This window comes from Ambystoma mexicanum, chromosome 9 (genome assembly GCF_040938575.1).
Source record: "Ambystoma mexicanum isolate Mex_15411 chromosome 9, UKY_AmexF1_1, whole genome shotgun sequence".
Lineage (NCBI taxonomy): Eukaryota > Metazoa > Chordata > Amphibia > Caudata > Ambystomatidae > Ambystoma > Ambystoma mexicanum.
The window spans coordinates 823,798,975-823,817,854 of NC_090931.1; positions in this window are offsets into that span (position 1 = coordinate 823,798,975).

Consider the following 18,880-nt stretch of genomic DNA (forward strand, 5'->3'; position numbering starts at 1 on the left):
TGCACCCTCCACCAGGCCCCAACTCATGTTCCCCTGCACCCCCACCCCCCAGTACTGTGGGGCACCTGCCAGCAGGCCCCCACTCATGTCCAACTCATGTCCCCCTGCACCCCCACCCCCAGCACTGTGGGGCACCTGCCAGCAGGCCCCCACTCATGTCCAACTCATGTCCCCCTGCACTCCCACCCCCCAGCACTGTGGGGCACCTGCCAGCAGGCCCCCACTCATGTCCTACTCATGTCCCCCTGTACCCCCACCCCCCAGCACTGTGGGGCTCCTGTCAGCAGGCCCCCACTCATGTCCAACTCATGTCCCCCTGCACCCCCACACCCAGCACTGTGGGGCACCTGCCAGCAGGCCCCACTCATGTCCTACTCATGTCCCCCTGCACCCCCACCCCCCAGCACTGTAGGGAACCTGCCAGCAGGCCCCCAACTCATGTCCCCCTGCACCCCCACCCCCCAGCACTGTGGGGCACCTGCCAGCATGCCCCCACTCATGTCCCCCAGCCAACATGTCATCACAATCTAGATCCCTGGCCCCTATGGTCAGCCTCCAAATGCCAAACACCCACCCGAGTATTGCATCCACCCACTTAGAAATGGCAATAACATGATAGCACCCCAATTGCAAGTTTGGAAATGAACACATGTCCCTCACATACACCCAATGGGTGTCAGTGAATCTCAAAACCCACATCATGTTATGCATGAAACCAATGAGATGATACTACACATTGAAGTTTGAACAAAAAATATGTATTAAAAGAAACATAAATTGAATCAAAAATAAACGAACAGAAATGGGAATTTAAAAAAATAAAAAGCAGCATGTTCGTGAAATAATGCAAAACCAAAAATCATAATCCAAAGGAAAGGTGTCCAAAGTCACAGTCCACAAAAGTAAATCCAATGGAAAATTATAATTGAAAGCCATTGCTCCATGGGTAAATTGTAAAAAAAAATGAAAATCCAACAGTCAACTATATACAGATAAACAAGCCAGGGTCCATGATCCCAGCAGAAGAAATGAAACCTATCTAATAACACTACCTAATAAAAAAAAACTATATACAAAAATGTGGGCCATTGTCCAAAAGGTCCAAAAAAATGCAAAACCAAAGGAAACCTAACACTAACTACAGAACTATTTACAAGGGCAGCGGGCTAGTCCAACGGCTCACTTTTGGATGTCCTGGGCCAGGGCATCATCGAACTCCTGCTCAATGTCCCGGAGGCGGTCCTCCACCATGGCCCCGAGGGTCCGCAGGGCCGTCGACGTGTCCACTTCCAACCCCCTGCGGATTGCCTCGAGGCACTCGGCCCGCCTCAGGGCCCTCCGCATGGTGTTCGCCGCCCTGACCATCGTGAGCCATGTCTCTTCCGCCCGCTGCCGCTCCTCATCTATGGCGTGGCCCAACCGCTGCCACACGGAAGACACTTTCTGTCCTGGGTCCTCCTGCCCTCCGGCCGATGCCTGCCCCTCCGATGTCGAAGGCCCCGAGCCATCATGGCTCCCACCACGTTGCTGCTGCTGCTGTGCCTCTGCCCGTGCACTGCCTCCTGCTGCCTGCACATCCTCCGCTGGCTGGGGTGCAGTCGTTGATGTGGCCACCGCTGCTGGACGTCCGACTCCCGACTGTGGCAGGGATGCCTCCTCCACCAGCCTGGCCGCACCGTCAGAGGCAGCTCCACAGGGCACCCAGGTGACTGATGGGTGGGAAGATGGCACGGAGGACGACTGGCGCATAGGGGGTTCAGTTGAGGAGGGGGTCGTAGCAAGCCCCATTAAATGGAGGAATCCGGCCTGGGGTGACCTGACCCGGTAGGCCGACGCGGTCAACGAGCCATTCGAGATGACGTGCAGTCTCCTCATGAAAAGACTGCAGGTCACCTCGCATGGCCCGTTGACGCAACGCCACACCAGTCAGGACAGGCTCAACCCGGACCCGGATAGCCACGTCCTCAGGCAGAGGAAGGCCAGTTGTCGTGAGCTCATCCCCTGCCTGAAAACGGGTCTGGACGTAGCCATCCCTGCTGGTGCAAGATGATGCAGGGACAGGATCAGGGACAGGATTGCACACAGGCACCTCCGCGGCGGCCTGTGCTGCCTCCTGTCCCTGGTCCTGCACTGCACCACTAGCACCAGTGGAATCCCCACCTCCAGACCCCGTCTCTGTTGCTTGCACGGCCTACTCCTCCACCAAACCCCCCACCAACCTGGATGAGTCCGTGCCATCTTCCCCCGTTGGGCCCTGTGGGGTCCCAGCTGCCCCTTCTGCTGCTGAGGAGTCCAACTCCAACCTCCGCCTCTTGGACCTCCCCCCGGCAGCTGCGGCCTGGGATGCGGCACCGGACTCCTCACTCCCCGACGAGATCACAACCTGGGAGGGGAGCCGGGCCTTGCGTCTCCGGCTGGCGGTAGGATCCCCGCCGCTGTGCTCCACAGCACCTTCTCCGCCCTCTTCATCAGTTGACGCTGCAGACAGGGAGAAATAAAACACAGGCATCAGGGCACTGTACAATGGACACATACACACGTGACAGTTGTACATGAGTGGCATTGGCAAACCTAAGACATGCCATCACAATCCCCAACACACATGTCATTTCAACTTGCACACATGAGCCATACCACAGCCATATCGCAACTGCCAGCACCATCCATACACATACAACAGCATGAGCAGGCAATGGTGAGCCAGACATCACATGCAACACAGGGAGTGCACTACACATGTACACACACCACCACACTTGCATGAATGTGTACACCTCTGCCAAGTGTCGCAGTGTTCAGATGGGCATCCATGTCACATCTGCCAATCAGGCTTCCACATCCTGCTATCACATGCATCCATGTTGCATCGCTGTTGCACCCTTGTCAAATACACACACATGCACATGTACACAGTGCTGATACATGCAGCTGAAAACAGCATACATGCGTGACATCACGAACATGTCTACTTACATACACATTCATCCAAACATGTGTGCCCACACAACTGCATTTGGCATGCAAGCCTACACACACAAGCACCATCCATGTCTCACACATGACAGCCCTCGCATGTGTTAGCCTCACGGCCCTGTACACCCCCACCCATACTCGACCCCATACAAACAGATGTGCAACCTGCACACTACTGAAACATCACCACACGCACAGCTTACAATCAGGATGCATGTACACTTACCGCTCGACTCCAGACGGGTCTGCCTCTCAAGGACCTGGACGTGGAGCGCTGGGGATATGCGTTCCAGGACCCTCATCTGATCTTCCGACAAGTGGCCCCGGCGCCCCTTAGCATCCGCTGCCTTCAAGAGGCGCCGGGCCTTGTTCAGGGTCCTGGACCTGAAGTCCTCCCATCGCTTCTTGACATGTTGGAAGTCGCGGACTGCCACCCCCTCCGCGTTGATGGCAGTCACGATGTCCATCCAGATCCAAGTCCGTCCTTCCTTGTCGGCGCGGGAACTTCTGAAGAGGGCATTATACTGCCCCAGGACTTGCTCCACCAGGACACCAACTTCCCTGGCACTGAAGCTGGTGCCCCTCTGCCTCTCTGGCCGGGGTTGTCAGTGGTGCCAGATGTTGCAGTGCCCAACATGACAACCCCAAAGGCAGGAGTGGGTGGGCAACTGGGTCCTGGGGCTGGGCTGTGGAGCGATGGAATCCCAGTCGGGAGTCTTCGGTTCCAGCAGGGGTGGTCACAGCAACAGCACCCCTGGCTGATGTGCAGGCAGCAAATGGCAGGGCACGTGGGCAGCAGGCAGTCAGGCAGCAGCAGATGGCAGGTGGGAGCGTGCTCGGGCTCTGGGGGGCAGTTTTTCGGCCTTCTGGGCAGGAGCGTGGTCTTCCGTGTGCTTACGCGTGGCCAGCTTGATTGGCACGTGAAAATTCTGCACGTCAGCGTGTAATTCGAGGAAAGGCCCTTAGCGCGTAAGCGCGTCTGCACGCGTACGCAATTTCATTGGACAGAAGGCCCATCAAGCGCAAGCGCCCCTGTGACGTGACGCGCGCAGGCGTGCATGGGCGTTTCAGCGCGCGTGAAAAACTGCACGTCCGCGTGTAATCCGAGGAAAGGGCCCATGCGCGTAATGCACGCGGGCGTTTCCCTCAGCACGGGTTAAAGGTGAGCGGGGCCAGCAGTTCGCTGTACGTGCCTTTCGCGGAGACCGACGTGTGTTGCTGCTTCTGTTGTTTCGCGCGCCATCACAACTTCATAGGTATCAAGGACGTATCTCTTCTTGTGGCGGGGGTATTGGCTACGCGTGTTTTTCTGCATTGCGCTAGTCAGACGGTGAGTCGCACACGCTCTTTTTTCCCACTGCGGGGGCCCCTGTGTATCGCACCCATTTTTGATGTCATAGTAGCCTGCATGTCCCACGCGTACGCGTTATTCGTGTTACTGAGTGCCACCGTGTACTGCGGGAGGTTGAATTCACGCACGTAGGCTGCAGGGTTGCGTGCACAGTTTTACTGCAGTTTTGGGGTGCCTGAGCGTTGCATGACCCGTCACTCCATCACCGGGGTCACATACAGCCTTGCAGGTGCAGGGGGGCTGTTAACATCTTGCTTCCCACCCCCTTCACCCCAATTGCCCAGGTCAATTGTGGTGTACACCTCCCATTGGCACTACTCCATCTGTGCCAGCACTACTACATCTGTGTCATGGTTGGGAGGCCACCAAATGTGAGGGGCATGCTCCCTTGCCCCTCCTCCGCCACTCTGCACCCCAGTTCCACCTTTGCACTGGTCTGCTTCAATCTTGCCAATGTGTACTTTCTTGTTCATGCGCCCTTTGTAGATGCTAACTTCCAGCTTAGAATCTGCCAGAAATATGCCGTGTGGTACAGCCTTAGTACTTGATGCAGGGTATCTCACTTGTACTGGTCATAGGTCAGATGTCCCGCAGGGACATGAGTGCCCATTCATGCTCCATGTGCATTGCACGCATGCCCCTATGTGTCCTTGACTGGATGATCACTGTAATACAAGTCCTTGGTTACATACATTGCATGGCATCTCATCAGCCTTCCCATGTCAACTGTGGCTCAGTACTGCGTTGCACACATGTTTAGGGTCTGACAATCTGTGTGGCTCACAGGCCTCAGCCTGTTCAATGGCCAATGACTCTGTCCAACTGTTGTTGTGTCTTCTTCACACGTGGGCGGCCTCCAGAGTTTTCATCATGTGTCCTACTTACTGTCCCATCATCATTTGCAGTGTTGTCACTTGAATCACATTAAGCTGTTGATGCCAGTCAACACTGCCTGTCAATACACAGGTGTATGGTCAGCCTTTTGATACCATGCTAGGCATCCCTGCTTTGGTACTGGGGTGCAGGGGTGCTTGGCTTCTAGATATGGTACACATTGAATGCACAATGCACATGATGCCTGAATTTGACCTTGCACTGCCTTCACATTTCCTGGCACACACCATGGAGTCCTTGTACATGTAGGTAGTGAGTGGCGCACACATTTTCTGCACTGCATAGGCCCACTTCCATGGAAACTGCCACCTTTCAACAGGTCTGATCACAGAAGCAATTCAAAGTTGACCCAGCATGCATGCCAGGTTATATGTTGTGTGTCACATGTCTGCCTGATGGGTTTGTTGTCGGTGTGTGTGTGTTGTGTGCTTCTGACATGTGTAGTGACCTTTTTTCTCTCTATTTTTCAGGTGATGACGCAATGGAGGCGGAGGATGGTGTTGTCATGCCAGACACAGGGTTGTTACCACTACATCAACCCGGCACAAGTGGGGGTTGTGGGGTGGTAGGCCACGAAAACCCCCAAGTGCTACAGTCCATCTTGTCTCTGGCTGCCTATGAGTCTAGCCTTGATGACGACTCTGACGTCCATGTTGAGTTGGATGAGCATCAAGTCCATGTGTCAGGGGTGAGTGATTCTGATGTGGACACTCCTCTGTCTGCGACACCTGCCCTGAGGGATCAGACAGTCTTGGTTCCTCCGCCCGTGGTGGATCGGGACGCAAGGTCACCCTCCGCACCAGTCACTGATGTGCCTGGGACATCACGTCGACGGGGGCATGTAGTCGTGCAGCTGCGGGCAGTGCCAACACAGCGAGGACACCCGGTCCTTGGGTCCCGCAGGGGTCAAGCCCGGCAACGCGGTCGCCGCGCTCAACCGCAGTATACTGAGTGGGAGCAAGACATGACTGCCAATTCAGAATGGCAGGGGGCAGCAATGGAGAACATCGCTGAGAGCATGGAGCATGTGGCCCGATCTGTGCTCCCCCCTGCTAGGCAGGTGCTTCTCCAGCAGCAGGCGGCACGGTCCACGGCCCGCTCGCTCCGGCTGGGCATGGCGGCCTCAGACAGGGCACGCAAGGCTGAAATGTCGTCTCTGCGTCAAGCAATTGCTGCTCACGCAGAGGCGCACATGGATGCCCTGAGGGAGGAGTATGCTTCCCTCAAATCCACTCTGGGTGTCCTTATGATGTCCCAGAGGCAGCGGGCAGAGGAGAGGTTTGCACAGCTTCAGCGTACCATCTCGGCTGAGCTACAGGCTTGCCGGGAGGTGCAGCAGTTGTCCAGCCAGTCCTTGCAGGAGGAACTCCGTGTTACACGTGCTACCTTGCAAGAGGAAGCACGTGCATCACGTGAGGTTCTGCATGCAGACCTACGTCACATCGCCACACAGAACCAGGCTCACGTGTCCGGCAGACTTGCTGCCGACGAGGGGCAAGCTGTGGCTAGGCATGGCCAGGCTACTGTGCCACGTCCTCCTTTCCAGGATGAGCCAGACTAGGACGACCATCTATCTCCCACATAAGTCGGGCTGTGCAGGCGTTGAGCCCATGGAGTTTTTTTTTTTTTGGCTCAGCATCATCGCATGTGGGTGTTGAGCAGCACCCTGTACCTCCCCCCTCCTGGGTGCCTCCCCTCCCCCCGGGTCGTATGTGGCCATTTTTGATTTTTCTTTTAGTTTAGTTAGTTAAGTTTCTGTTTGATAGTTAGTTTAATTAGGTAATGTAGGTTTTCCATAGTTAGTGTAATTAGTTAATATAGTTTAAAATTGCTTGTCTATTGTGCTTTCATGTGTCGGTGCGGTGCTTTGTGGCTTTTGAAGGCATCCACTGCTGTTCCAGCTGGGCCCTTCAGGCTTGTCTTGTGTATGTGTTTGCTGCTTGGGGTCCTTGACTCACATATGCCACTCCTGCCTCCCTTATCCATGGGCTCGCAAGGATGGTTCGGTGTGACAACCTATTACACAAGGGCTTTGTACTGTCATATCTGTGGCATGTCTGGTGCTGTGTGACTTGTGTTGACACCCCTCGTGGGGATGATTTCGGTGTTATTGTCCACTGTTCAGCTTTTGCTAGATGGGGTGTTTCATGATTAATGTGTACATTCATTGCTATGCATTGTGTAGTATGTTTCTTATCTTTACTGTACACGTGCTTGTTGCAATTCATGCCGTAGATAGTGTGTTCCACACTTTGGATGTGAAAGACGGACTGATGGTGTGATTTCTGATGTAACTCTCTGACATGGTCAAGTAATGAGATGCCTGAAGAGATACACACAGATGACTTTAAAGCATTAATCATGTGTTTCATGCCCTTTCTGCAGGGGGATGAGCCTCCAGAGCACCTTTGCCAGCAGACATGGCCCATTGGACGTCTGAATTCTGGACACGTTTGTTGGTGCACACATGCACATGTGTGCACAAGCAGAGGCACAGGGATTGCAGACCTACATCCTAGAACTGCTGACGTGTTCCAAGGAACTCCAGGCAAGGTGAGCAGCACAGGGGGGCCACAACACAGCAAAGCTTGCACCAGGCGAGTTGCACATGCAGGCTTAGTCACAGCACTGAGGGTGAGCTTGGACGAATATTGGTGTTGAAGCACACAATGCAGCTCAGATGTGTTGGTGCACTGATGGCTGTTGATTGTAAGGTTGTCTGGGACACCTGCAGGGGCAGTGGCACATACCCTCCGGTACACCAAGGTCCATTGAGGCACTTGTATCAACCATGTAGCCTTCCGAGACATGGAAAGGGGCAGCTCACAGGGACATACAGCAGGGGACATACTCGGGTGCAGTGCATTTCATTTCCATGTGCATTTTGATACATGCACTGCCAACTTTGTTTCGGTCATGGTGGAACACAACTTGTTCTGAGGTCATGCCTTGCTATATGGGTCTGTCTGCTTACCCAGGGAACATTGCATGTTGTGTGAATTGTGACACATTGGTGTTCCATTTGCCACGCACCCACCGGCGGCTGACTTACTGCATTGACTGTGTATGACCCATCACAGGGGTAATGTTATATATGGGTATGAAGCATCTACACCAGATTGTCTGTTTGTAGAGTAGTTTGTTGCTATGGGGCATGTTTGGTGGTGTGTTTTTGTGTAATGGGTACGTACAGGTTATTGACTGTGGCTCTCTTTGCAGCATTGCAGTGCTCCTGTAACCGGACCTGAGAGTGCGCAGGCAGGAGGCCAGCACTCAAAACCAGATCAAAGTGTCTTGTTGTTTTTCTTTCAAACTGCTCTGCATAGGCTTGCTGGTGGGTGCACTAATGCATGGATGAATGTGTAATTCAATTTGGTATGTTTTTTTTCCCCTAATCACCCGGAATCCTATCCAATTTTAAACCCTGTACCCTCTACCCGGTGTTCCTGCTTCCCGTACCTATCCAAGCAACGTTCCCTAACCCTCTTTCCCCGCTGGGGTTGTGGATGCCTGTGTAAGCCCCAAACTTGCAGGCGCCAAAACCCTAGAGGGGGTGGTTGGTTCGTGCCACTCCTAAACCTGGACTACAGAAGGCCATGACAATGATGTCCAAGTTTGTTTGGATTGTGTATGTGTTCATGCAGGTAGTACATTTTCGTGCATTCACTACTTTCATGTGTCATTCCTCCTCCCCTCTCCTGCCACTCATTCCAGTTATCCAGTGTGCCAACACCTGTCCCGACTGCATATCCCTGACCCTCCTTCCCCACCAGGGTCTCAGAGGCCTGTGTGAGTTTGACCTTACAGGCACCCGGGACACGGTGGGGGTGGTTGTTTCGTGACACTCCCGTGCCTGTACACGGGACCTGTGACAGTACACATCCGTTCATGGAGCATCATTATATGTTATGTACCACACATGGTTCACATCCTGTTGTGACATTGTTTTACTGTGCTACCTTGGTTGTTACATCATTGTGGTAGTACTTGGCCTTTGTGAGGTACTGCTACGTCAAGTCATCTACTGGAGGGTGTTCTGGTTCGTTTTTCTGGCTTGGATTTTGTGATTTTGCAAATGAGGGTGGACTCTGAGGGTGCAGGCACCTTTTTACACACAAGGTGGGAGATGGTGACGAAGGGGAAAGGTGATCCTGTGGCCAGGTGGAATTGAGGGTTGAAGGCTCCATGACCCAGGTGCAGTTGTTCAGTGGGTCATGGTCATTTGTGAGGGAGGGGGGGCGTTGTTGTTGATAGTTGCCTTGCCCTGCAGTGTGATGGGAACCCTGACATTGTAATGGTGGTATCCTATGTACATGTTGTGTTCTGCTGATCAATGCCTGTTCATGTGTTGTGTTTACCTTTCAGGTGTGAGGGGATAGTTGTGGTTTGACATGCTGGGGTGTACACATGGTGAATGTTCACATGTGATGTGTAGAGGACACTGATGGTCACTTGATTGCACATGCATATGTTGAGTGCATGTCCTTACTAGCCCACACACTTGCACTCTGATGCACTACATGTACAACCACCCTTGCATATCCACGTGTACACTGTTTGCCTTCGGGTGCCCACTGTGTCCCTGCAGCACATGTTCTGTGACCAATTATGGATCCTGTACATGCCTAATTTGCTTTTTGATGTGGTCTGTTGCTTAGATGTGATGCTCAGGGTGTGCATCACACACAATGGCTGTTCATTGTGCTGTGCGCTGAGCAGTGTGTTGCAGGAGTTGGACACAGCACACAGAAACTGCAGTGTTGATTTTGCAATGCACAATGTGCATATAGACAGCCATTCATTGTTATGTTACGTCTACAACTCTTGTAATGCATTTGGAAATGACTTATTTTGGGTGGGAGGTTGTTGGTCAGTCATTTCATCTGATTCCATGTCAGGCATCATTGTCTGATGCCACTGTACATTTTTGACATGGCAATGTGTACCTTATTGTTACTGTGTTGGTGTATGGGTATTGCTTGCCATGTCATGTTGTGGTTTGGGAGGGTTTGAGTGACATAACAGTGATGGCCATAGCCTGTTTTGCAGGTGTGTGTGATTCACACCTTGCATGTCAGGGTCATCCGCTTCTCAAAGCAACTAGCCTCCCTCTGGAACAGCCTTCCTGCCTCACTGGAACTTGAGGAGAACCATCTCCGGTTCCGGAAGCACCTCAAGACCTTCCTCTTTGCTTCTGCTTTCTCTCTGCCTCTCCCTTGCAAAATTCTTCACTGGAACTGCACTGGATCTGCAACTGGGCCACTCTCACCGACCTTGGTCCCTGGCCCAGCCACTCTCCACTTGCACTGCCTCCCTGGCAACCCCTGCACTGCGGGACTGTCTCTCTATCCCTACAGCCCCCCCTTCCCAGCACTTGTCTGCACTTACCTTTGCAGTTGCCACCAGCTGGCCTATTTATTTGTTTTTTAGTTTACTTACCCTGTACTGCACTCCCCCTCTCCCCTTCCCCTTGTACTTTTCCCTTCCCCCTACCCCTGCACTTGCACAATGTAAATGACACCTGGCCTAGTAGTATCGTTGTCTGTCTTCCCTTGTTCCCCCCTCCATGCCTCATCGCACCTTGAAATACTTGTGTATAGGCACGTTACAAATGCCATATCATGTCATGTCATATGTGTGCCTTTTGGTCACACAGGATAGCTTGTGTTTAAGTAGCTAGGGATGCAGACAATGTGGCACTTCCATGGCAACTATCTCAGGGTGGTAGGGTTGTGACAGTTGACTGTCTCTTTGTCATCATCGATTGTCACCTGGTATGTGCCAGGCTGTGTGCACTCCGCAGGGGTGGGAGTTTAGGTGAAAAATGTGGCCACAAGCTGGGTCCGGGCTTCCTCGCCACGTGCCCTGTCCCCTCCCCTGGGCAGCGCCTGTGCCTGTGGTTGGGGATGTGGGGGCACCACCATGTCCACCGGTACACCCTGCCGTGTTGCAACATTGTGCAGGACACATGCTGCCACAATGATCCTGCACACTACTGGGGGTGCATAGAGTAGCTGCCCGCCAGAGCGGTCAAGGGAGCGGAAACGTGACTTGAGCACTCCGAATGTGCGCTCCACTATGGCCCTGGTTGCAATATGGGCAGCGTTGTATCTTACCTGGGGTGGTGTGGTGGGGTTCCGGATTGGCGTCATCATATGGTTGCTCAGAGGGTAGGCACTGTCCCCTGGGGAGGTGTAAATGGTTGTGATTATTGGGGTTTGTGTATTTGTGTGTGTGTGTGTGAGACATGCATGCATGTGCAAGGGCATTTGTACTCACCTAGGAGCCAGGTGTCGCCATGCTGCCCAGCTTCCAGGGCCCGGCTCAGGGCGGACATTCTGTATATGAAACTGTCATGGGTGGAGCCAGGGTAGTTTGCATGGACAGAGGTGATGATTCCCTTTGCATCGCATACCACCTGTACATTGATGGAATGCCAGTGCTTGCGGTTTCGGTAGATGTGCTCAGTGGCCCTAGGTGGACGTAGGGCCACATGGGTGCAATCTATGGCACCGAGCACTTTGGGGAAGTGTGCCACCCTGAAAAAATCCAGGACAACGGCCTGCCTTTCTGCGGGTGTTCTGGGCATATATATGTGCCTGCGGACTGAGGGGCACGCTGTCATGATTGCCAGTACCTGGTGTAGGCAGCGTGACTGCGTGGCCTGTGAGACCCCCCCACTATGGCAGTAGTCCGCTGAAATGACCCAGTGGCCAAAAAATGCAGGACATTGAGCACCTTCTCCAAGGGGCTCAATGCTTGGGAGCAAAGGGTGAGGGATGTAAGGTCATCTTCCCACTCCCTGACCAGGTCTAGGATGATATAGGGTGGAAACCTATACCTGCCGTAGACCTGGTCGTCAGGCATCCCAAAAAGGCTTGTCCGTGGTGCGAAAATGCGTGCCCTGGCTATTCTCCTCCTCCTGCGGTGTCCCACGATCAGTGCTGCGACAAATGGGGCATTCATCGTAGCTGTATACACGTGTTTGTTGTTTGCGCGCACTTTTATACTGTGCGCGGGGACGCTTCCGCCTGCCTTCGTGTGGCGGACGCGTTGACGCCTGTGTGTGTCTTTTGCCATGCGCGGGTTTCCCGTATTCGAATCCATGAATACGGGTTGTTGGCGTGCATGTGGGCGTTCCGTGTAGTTCCCTGCAGTACTTCCCCAGTTACGCCTTCTTTTTCACGCGTTATTCCCCATTCCGCGTGTTACGCCCACTGTTCCGCCCACTTTGGTTGTGTGCGCTGCGCTATGTGCGCTTTTGCTGTGCGCGTAGCGCACGCCGTGTGTGCCCGCGTGCGCCATGGCAGGATTGGGCGCACGGACAGTGGCAAACACGCGCAGCGTCTTCCTTGAATCGCACGCGTGCGCTGCATTTCTCACGCTTGCGCCTGCTTGCGCTGGGATTTTCGGCGCACGTTTGCTCCATGAATCGACCCTTTACTGTACACTTGCTTGTTGCAATTCATGCCGTAGATAGTGTGTTCCACACTTTGGATGTGAAAGACGGACTGATGGTGTGATTTCTGATGTAACTCTCTGACATGGTCAAGTAATGAGATGCCTGAAGAGATACACACAGATGACTTTAAAGCATTAATCATGTGTTTCATGCCCTTTCTGCAGGGGGATGACCCTCCAGAGCACCTTTGCCAGCAGACATGGCCCATTGGACGTCTGAATTCTGGACACGTTTGTTGGTGCACACATGCACATGTGTGCACAAGCAGAGGCACAGGGATTGCAGACCTACATCCTAGAACTGCTGACGTGTTCCAAGGAACTCCAGGCAAGGTGAGCAGCACGGGGGGGCCACAACACAGCAAAGCTTGCACCAGGCGAGTTGCACATGCAGGCTTAGTCACAGCACTGAGGGTGAGCTTGGACGAATATTGGTGTTGAAGCACACAATGCAGCTCAGATGTGTTGGTGCACTGATGGCTGTTGATTGTAAGGTTGTCTGGGACACCTGCAGGGGCAGTGGCACATACCCTCCGGTACACCAAGGTCCATTGAGGCACTTGTATCAACCATGTAGCCTTCCGAGACATGGAAAGGGGCAGCTCACAGGGACATACAGCAGGGGACATACTCGGGTGCAGTGCATTTCATTTCCATGTGCATTTTGATACATGCACTGCCAACTTTTTTCGGTCATGGTGGAACACAACTTGTTCTGAGGTCATGCCTTGCTATATGGGTCTGTCTGCTTACCCAGGGAACATTGCATGTTGTGTGAATTGTGACACATTGGTGTTCCATTTGCCACGCACCCACCGGCGGCTGACTTACTGCACTGACTGTGTATGACCCATCACAGGGGTAATGTTATATATGGGTATGAAGCATCTACACCAGATTGTCTGTTTGTAGAGTAGTTTGTTGCTATGGGGCATGTTTGGTGGTGTGTTTTTGTGTAATGGGTACGTACAGGTTATTGACTGTGGCTCTCTTTGCAGCATTGCAGTGCTCCTGTAACCGGACCTGAGAGTGCGCAGGCAGGAGGCCAGCACTCAAAACCAGATCAAAGTGTCTTGTTGTTTTTCTTTCAAACTGCTCTGCATAGGCCTGCTGGGGGGTGCACTAATGCATGGATGAATGTGTAATTCAATTTGGTATGTTTTTTTTCCCCTAATCACCCGGAATCCTATCCAATTTTAAACCCTGTACCCTCTACCCGGTGTTCCTGCTTCCCGTACCTATCCAAGCAACGTTCCCTAACCCTCTTTCCCCGCTGGGGTTGTGGATGCCTGTGTAAGCCCCAAACTTGCAGGCGCCAAAACCCTAGAGGGGGTGGTTGGTTCGTGCCACTCCTAAACCTGGACTACAGAAGGCCATGACAATGATGTCCAAGTTTGTTTGGATTGTGTATGTGTTCATGCAGGTAGTACATTTTCGTGCATTCACTACTTTCATGTGTCATTCCTCCTCCCCTCTCCTGCCACTCATTCCAGTTATCCAGTGTGCCAACACCTGTCCCGACTGCATATCCCTGACCCTCCTTCCCCACCAGGGTCTCAGAGGCCTGTGTGAGTTTGACCTTGCAGGCACCCGGGACACGGTGGGGGTGGTTGTTTCGTGACACTCCCGTGCCTGTACACGGGACATGTGACAGTACACATCCGTTCATGGAGCATCATTATATGTTATGTACCACACATGGTTCACATCCTGTTGTGACATTGTTTTACTGTGCTACCTTGGTTGTTACATCATTGTGGTAGTACTTGGCCTTTGTGAGGTACTGCTACGTCAAGTCATCTACTGGAGGGTGTTCTGGTTCGTTTTTCTGGCTTGGATTTTGTGATTTTGCAAATGAGGGTGGACTCTGAAGGTGCAGGCACCTTTTTACACACAAGGTGGGAGATGGTGACGAAGGGGAAAGGTGATCCTGTGGCCAGGTGGAATTGAGGGTTGAAGGCTCCATGACCCAGGTGCAGTTGTTCAGTGGGTCATGGTCATTTGTGAGGGAGGGGGGGCGTTGTTGTTGATAGTTGCCTTGCCCTGCAGTGTGATGGGAACCCTGACATTGTAATGGTGGTATCCTATGTACATGTTGTGTTCTGCTGATCAATGCCTGTTCATGTGTTGTGTTTACCTTTCAGGTGTGAGGGGATAGTTGTGGTTTGACATGCTGGGGTGTACACATGGTGAATGTTCACATGTGATGTGTAGAGGACACTGATGGTCACTTGATTGCACATGCATATGTTGAGTGCATGTCCTTACTAGCCCACACACTTGCACTCTGATGCACTACATGTACAACCACCCTTGCATATCCACGTGTACATGTTTGCCTTCTGGTGCCCACTGTGTCCCTGCAGCACATGTTCTGTGACCAATTATGGATCCTGTACATGCCTAATTTGCTTTTTGATGTGGTCTGTCGCTTAGATGTGATGCTCAGGGTGTGCATCACACACAATGGCTGTTCATTGTGCTGTGCGCTGAGCAGTGTGTTGCAGGAGTTGGACACAGCCCACAGAAACTGCAGTGTTGATTTTGCAATGCACAATGTGCATATAGACAGGCATTCATTGTTATGTTACGTCTACAACTCTTGTAATGCATTTGGAAATGACTTATTTTGGGTGGGAGGTTGTTGGTCAGTCATTTCATCTGATTCCATGTCAGGCATCATTGTCTGATGCCACTGTACATTTTTGACATGGCAATGTGTACCTTATTGTTACTGTGTTGGTGTATGGGTATTGCTTCCATGTCATGTTGTGGTTTGGGAGGGTTTGAGTGACATAACAGTGATGGCCATAGCCTGTTTTGCAAGTGTGTGTGATTCACACCTTGCATGTCAGGGTCATCCGCTTCTCAAAGCAACTAGCCTCCCTCTGGAACAGCCTTCCTGCCTCACTGGAACTTGAGGAGAACCATCTCCGGTTCCGGAAGCACCTCAAGACCTTCCTCTTTGCTTCTGCTTTCTCTCTGCCTCTCCCTTGCAAAATTCTTCACTGGAACTGCACTGGATCTGCAACTGGGCCACTCTCACCGACCTCGGTCCGTGGCCCAGCCACTCTCCACTTGCACTGCCTCCCTGGCAACCCCTGCACTGCGGGACTGTCTCTCTATCCCTACAGCCCCCCCTTCCCAGCACTTGTCTGCACTTACCTTTGCAGTTGCCACCAGCTGGCCTATTTATTTGTTTTTTAGTTTACTTACCCTGTACTGCACTCCCCCTCTCCCCTTCCCCTTGCACTTTTCCCTTCCCCCTACCCCTGCACTTGCACAATCTAAATGACACCTTGCCTAGTAGTATCGTTGTCTGTCTTCCCTTGTTCCCCCCTCCATGCCTCATCGCACCTTGAAATACTTGTGTATAGGCACGTTACAAATGCCATATCATGTCATGTCATGGGGGCGTGGCCTGCACGCATGGAGTGAAGTCAGCAACCCGCCGTGCTCCTGCCCATGATCCTACAACGGCCGATATAACGGCGTCTGAACTAAAAGATCCGAGACACAAATCAACGTGCTCGAAGGAGAACCCTTTTGCCGCACTTGACCGTGTCGCTGGAAAAAATCGGCACCAACAACGCAGTGAACGGAGCATCGGAAAAGGCACCCCGGTGGCACCCAAGATGGCGGCTTCCAGCACGGAGGCTGACGGAGTGCCGCGACAGTGAGACGGACTAGAGTGCCGGCGAGCTTGCTGGATGAGGCTGATGTCTCGGGCCCATCTGCGAGCAGCCGAAACGAAGCACGACTAACACCGGCACGAGCGTTGTGGCCTCGGTGCATTCACGGCGTACTGAACGCGAGAGGAGATCCTAGTTGGCGGATGAGCACAGGAGGTAACGGGGAATCCCAGCGGTGCACTGAAGCAGGAACCGTTCGGTGCCCGCTCCTGCCGGCACCCGTTAAGAGGATCGCCGAATCGTCTGGTCGGGAGACCGCGAGTGCTAACAACGGATAACTCCTCGCAACACGGTCCCATCGGTTGGAGGCGGAAGGTGAACCCGATTGCTGGAAACAACTGAGGCACGCTGGGAATAGTCCCATACACGCACCTGGTTATCTTAACCGGTAGAAGGAACCACAAAGCACCCACAATACGGAGGATCCACAGAAGGTAATTCTATGCCTGAAATTTGGCGGGCTAAGTAATACGCCAGGCGAGCCTCTGGACTAGGCGGCTGGGACCGGACGCACCACCACCATCCGGGAACCCACAACAGTCTGTTGCACTGCTCCCTACTAACCCAAATACCACCCCACAGTGCCACAGATCTTACCGGGGCAAAAGACACCGCTAACCAGACGGGACCGCCGGAGGCATCTAACGGTTGGAGAGAATTGAATACTCACACGTGTGCCCAAAAGGTAGAGCTCCCACCCCGCCTGCCGGAGGTACAAAACGCGAAGACTGGAGGCCAAACACAGCCCATAAAGCCCGGCGGGTCAGATACTGGATCCGCACTGGACCTGTAACCATATTCCGCCTGAATAAGGGCCACCCGAAACAAACCTTTGGTCACAGGCTAAAGCTCATATCGTAGAATACAAGTCTGGATACCCCAAACCGGGCCATGTCACCTCCAAAGAACAGATCAAAAACTGCAACGATGGACGCCTTCACAACGACTTTGCAAAGGCAGCAACCAACGCAGGAGATCAATCCCCCGACTGAGACACCCACTCTGGTGGCGGACCCCCGAGACACTCAAATCCTGCAGGCTATTGCGGCCCTACGAACTTCCATGGAAGATAAGATAGGAGAAATCAGGTCAGACATTCAACTAATGAGGCAAGACGCCCGCAACCTGACGGAAAGGGTGACCAAAACTGAAGCCTCCCTACAAGAAACCAGTGAGGACACATGTGAACTGAAGGCAAAAGTCCAAGAGCTGGAATCAATAGTGGCTAGACTGGAATCTCGCTCCGAGGACGCGGAGGGACGTGCCCGCCGCAACAATGTTCGAATTCTTGGGATTCCGGAAGACACGGAGGGCCTGAACCCCACTGAGTTCATCGAATCGCTGCTACTTCAGGAAATTGGAGCAGGCAATCTCACCCAGGGATTCTCTGTGGAGCGTGCCCACAGGTCTCTCCAGAAAAGGCCGCCACCTGGTTCATACCCACGCCCAATAATAGCTAAAATCTTAAACTTCCGAGATAGAGAGGTAATATTGCGGTTCTCAAGAGAAGGCGGAGAGATCAGAAGGAACGATTCTCTAATAGTCATATACCCTGATTACACCCCCACGGTGCAAAGAGCGCGGAACTCCTTCGTACCGATAAAAGCTAAACTACGGGAACTCAATCTGAAGTATATGCTGCTGTACCCAGCCAGACTCAAAATACTGTACAAAGGGAAGGCAATCTTCCTTGAAACTCCGGCGGCTGCAAATATGTGGCTTGAACACAACAACCTCGCCGATGACACGGAAAAACTCGAAAAAGGAAACAAGCGATAAAGCAACGATTGAAACTGCCTGAGAAAAGGATCACGACACTAAGCAATCACGACATTGTCTGCGGAGCCTGAATTAACGCTGCAACTAACAGAAGTCTTAATTGGGCAGGAGCACGAGGGCCCAAGTGCAGGAACACCAGCGACCCGCCCCACCCAATACAGTGTTGGCCGAATGCCTACACACCACCCGTACCGAAAGGCCTGGAGAGGCCCCGGAGGCTCGGGAGCCCCCGAGCGTTGTGAGTTTGAAACAACTGCTGGGGGCAGTTACTTGTTGTTCCCTTTGGTTAACACATCCTTCGAGATGAAAGTTGAGAAAGTTGGTAAGTCTCCGAACGTCAATATAAGGATAAGGGATGAGAGGGTGGAAATAGTGGACTTGATGGGTTTGAACCTACAGCTAAAGGAACTTTGTGGGGGCTCAGCCAAGTTAACAGATGGCCCCTATGAGAGGTGGATTGACCCCGGACCCCTTCTGAAACCATTATGGCTGGTCAATTCAGGATAATGACATGGAATGTGCGGGGCCTGGGTACCTATCTCCGCAGAAATAGGATTAAATCCTACCTGCATAGGAAAAAAGTAGATATAGCTCTGCTACAAGAGACGCACTGCACTGCCGAATCAGAGGCGAAGATCAGGGAACACTGGGTGGGACAGGGCTTTGGGGCCTCCTACTCCAGATTTGCAAGAGGGGTTTACACCTGGATCAACCCCCAGGTACCGTTCCG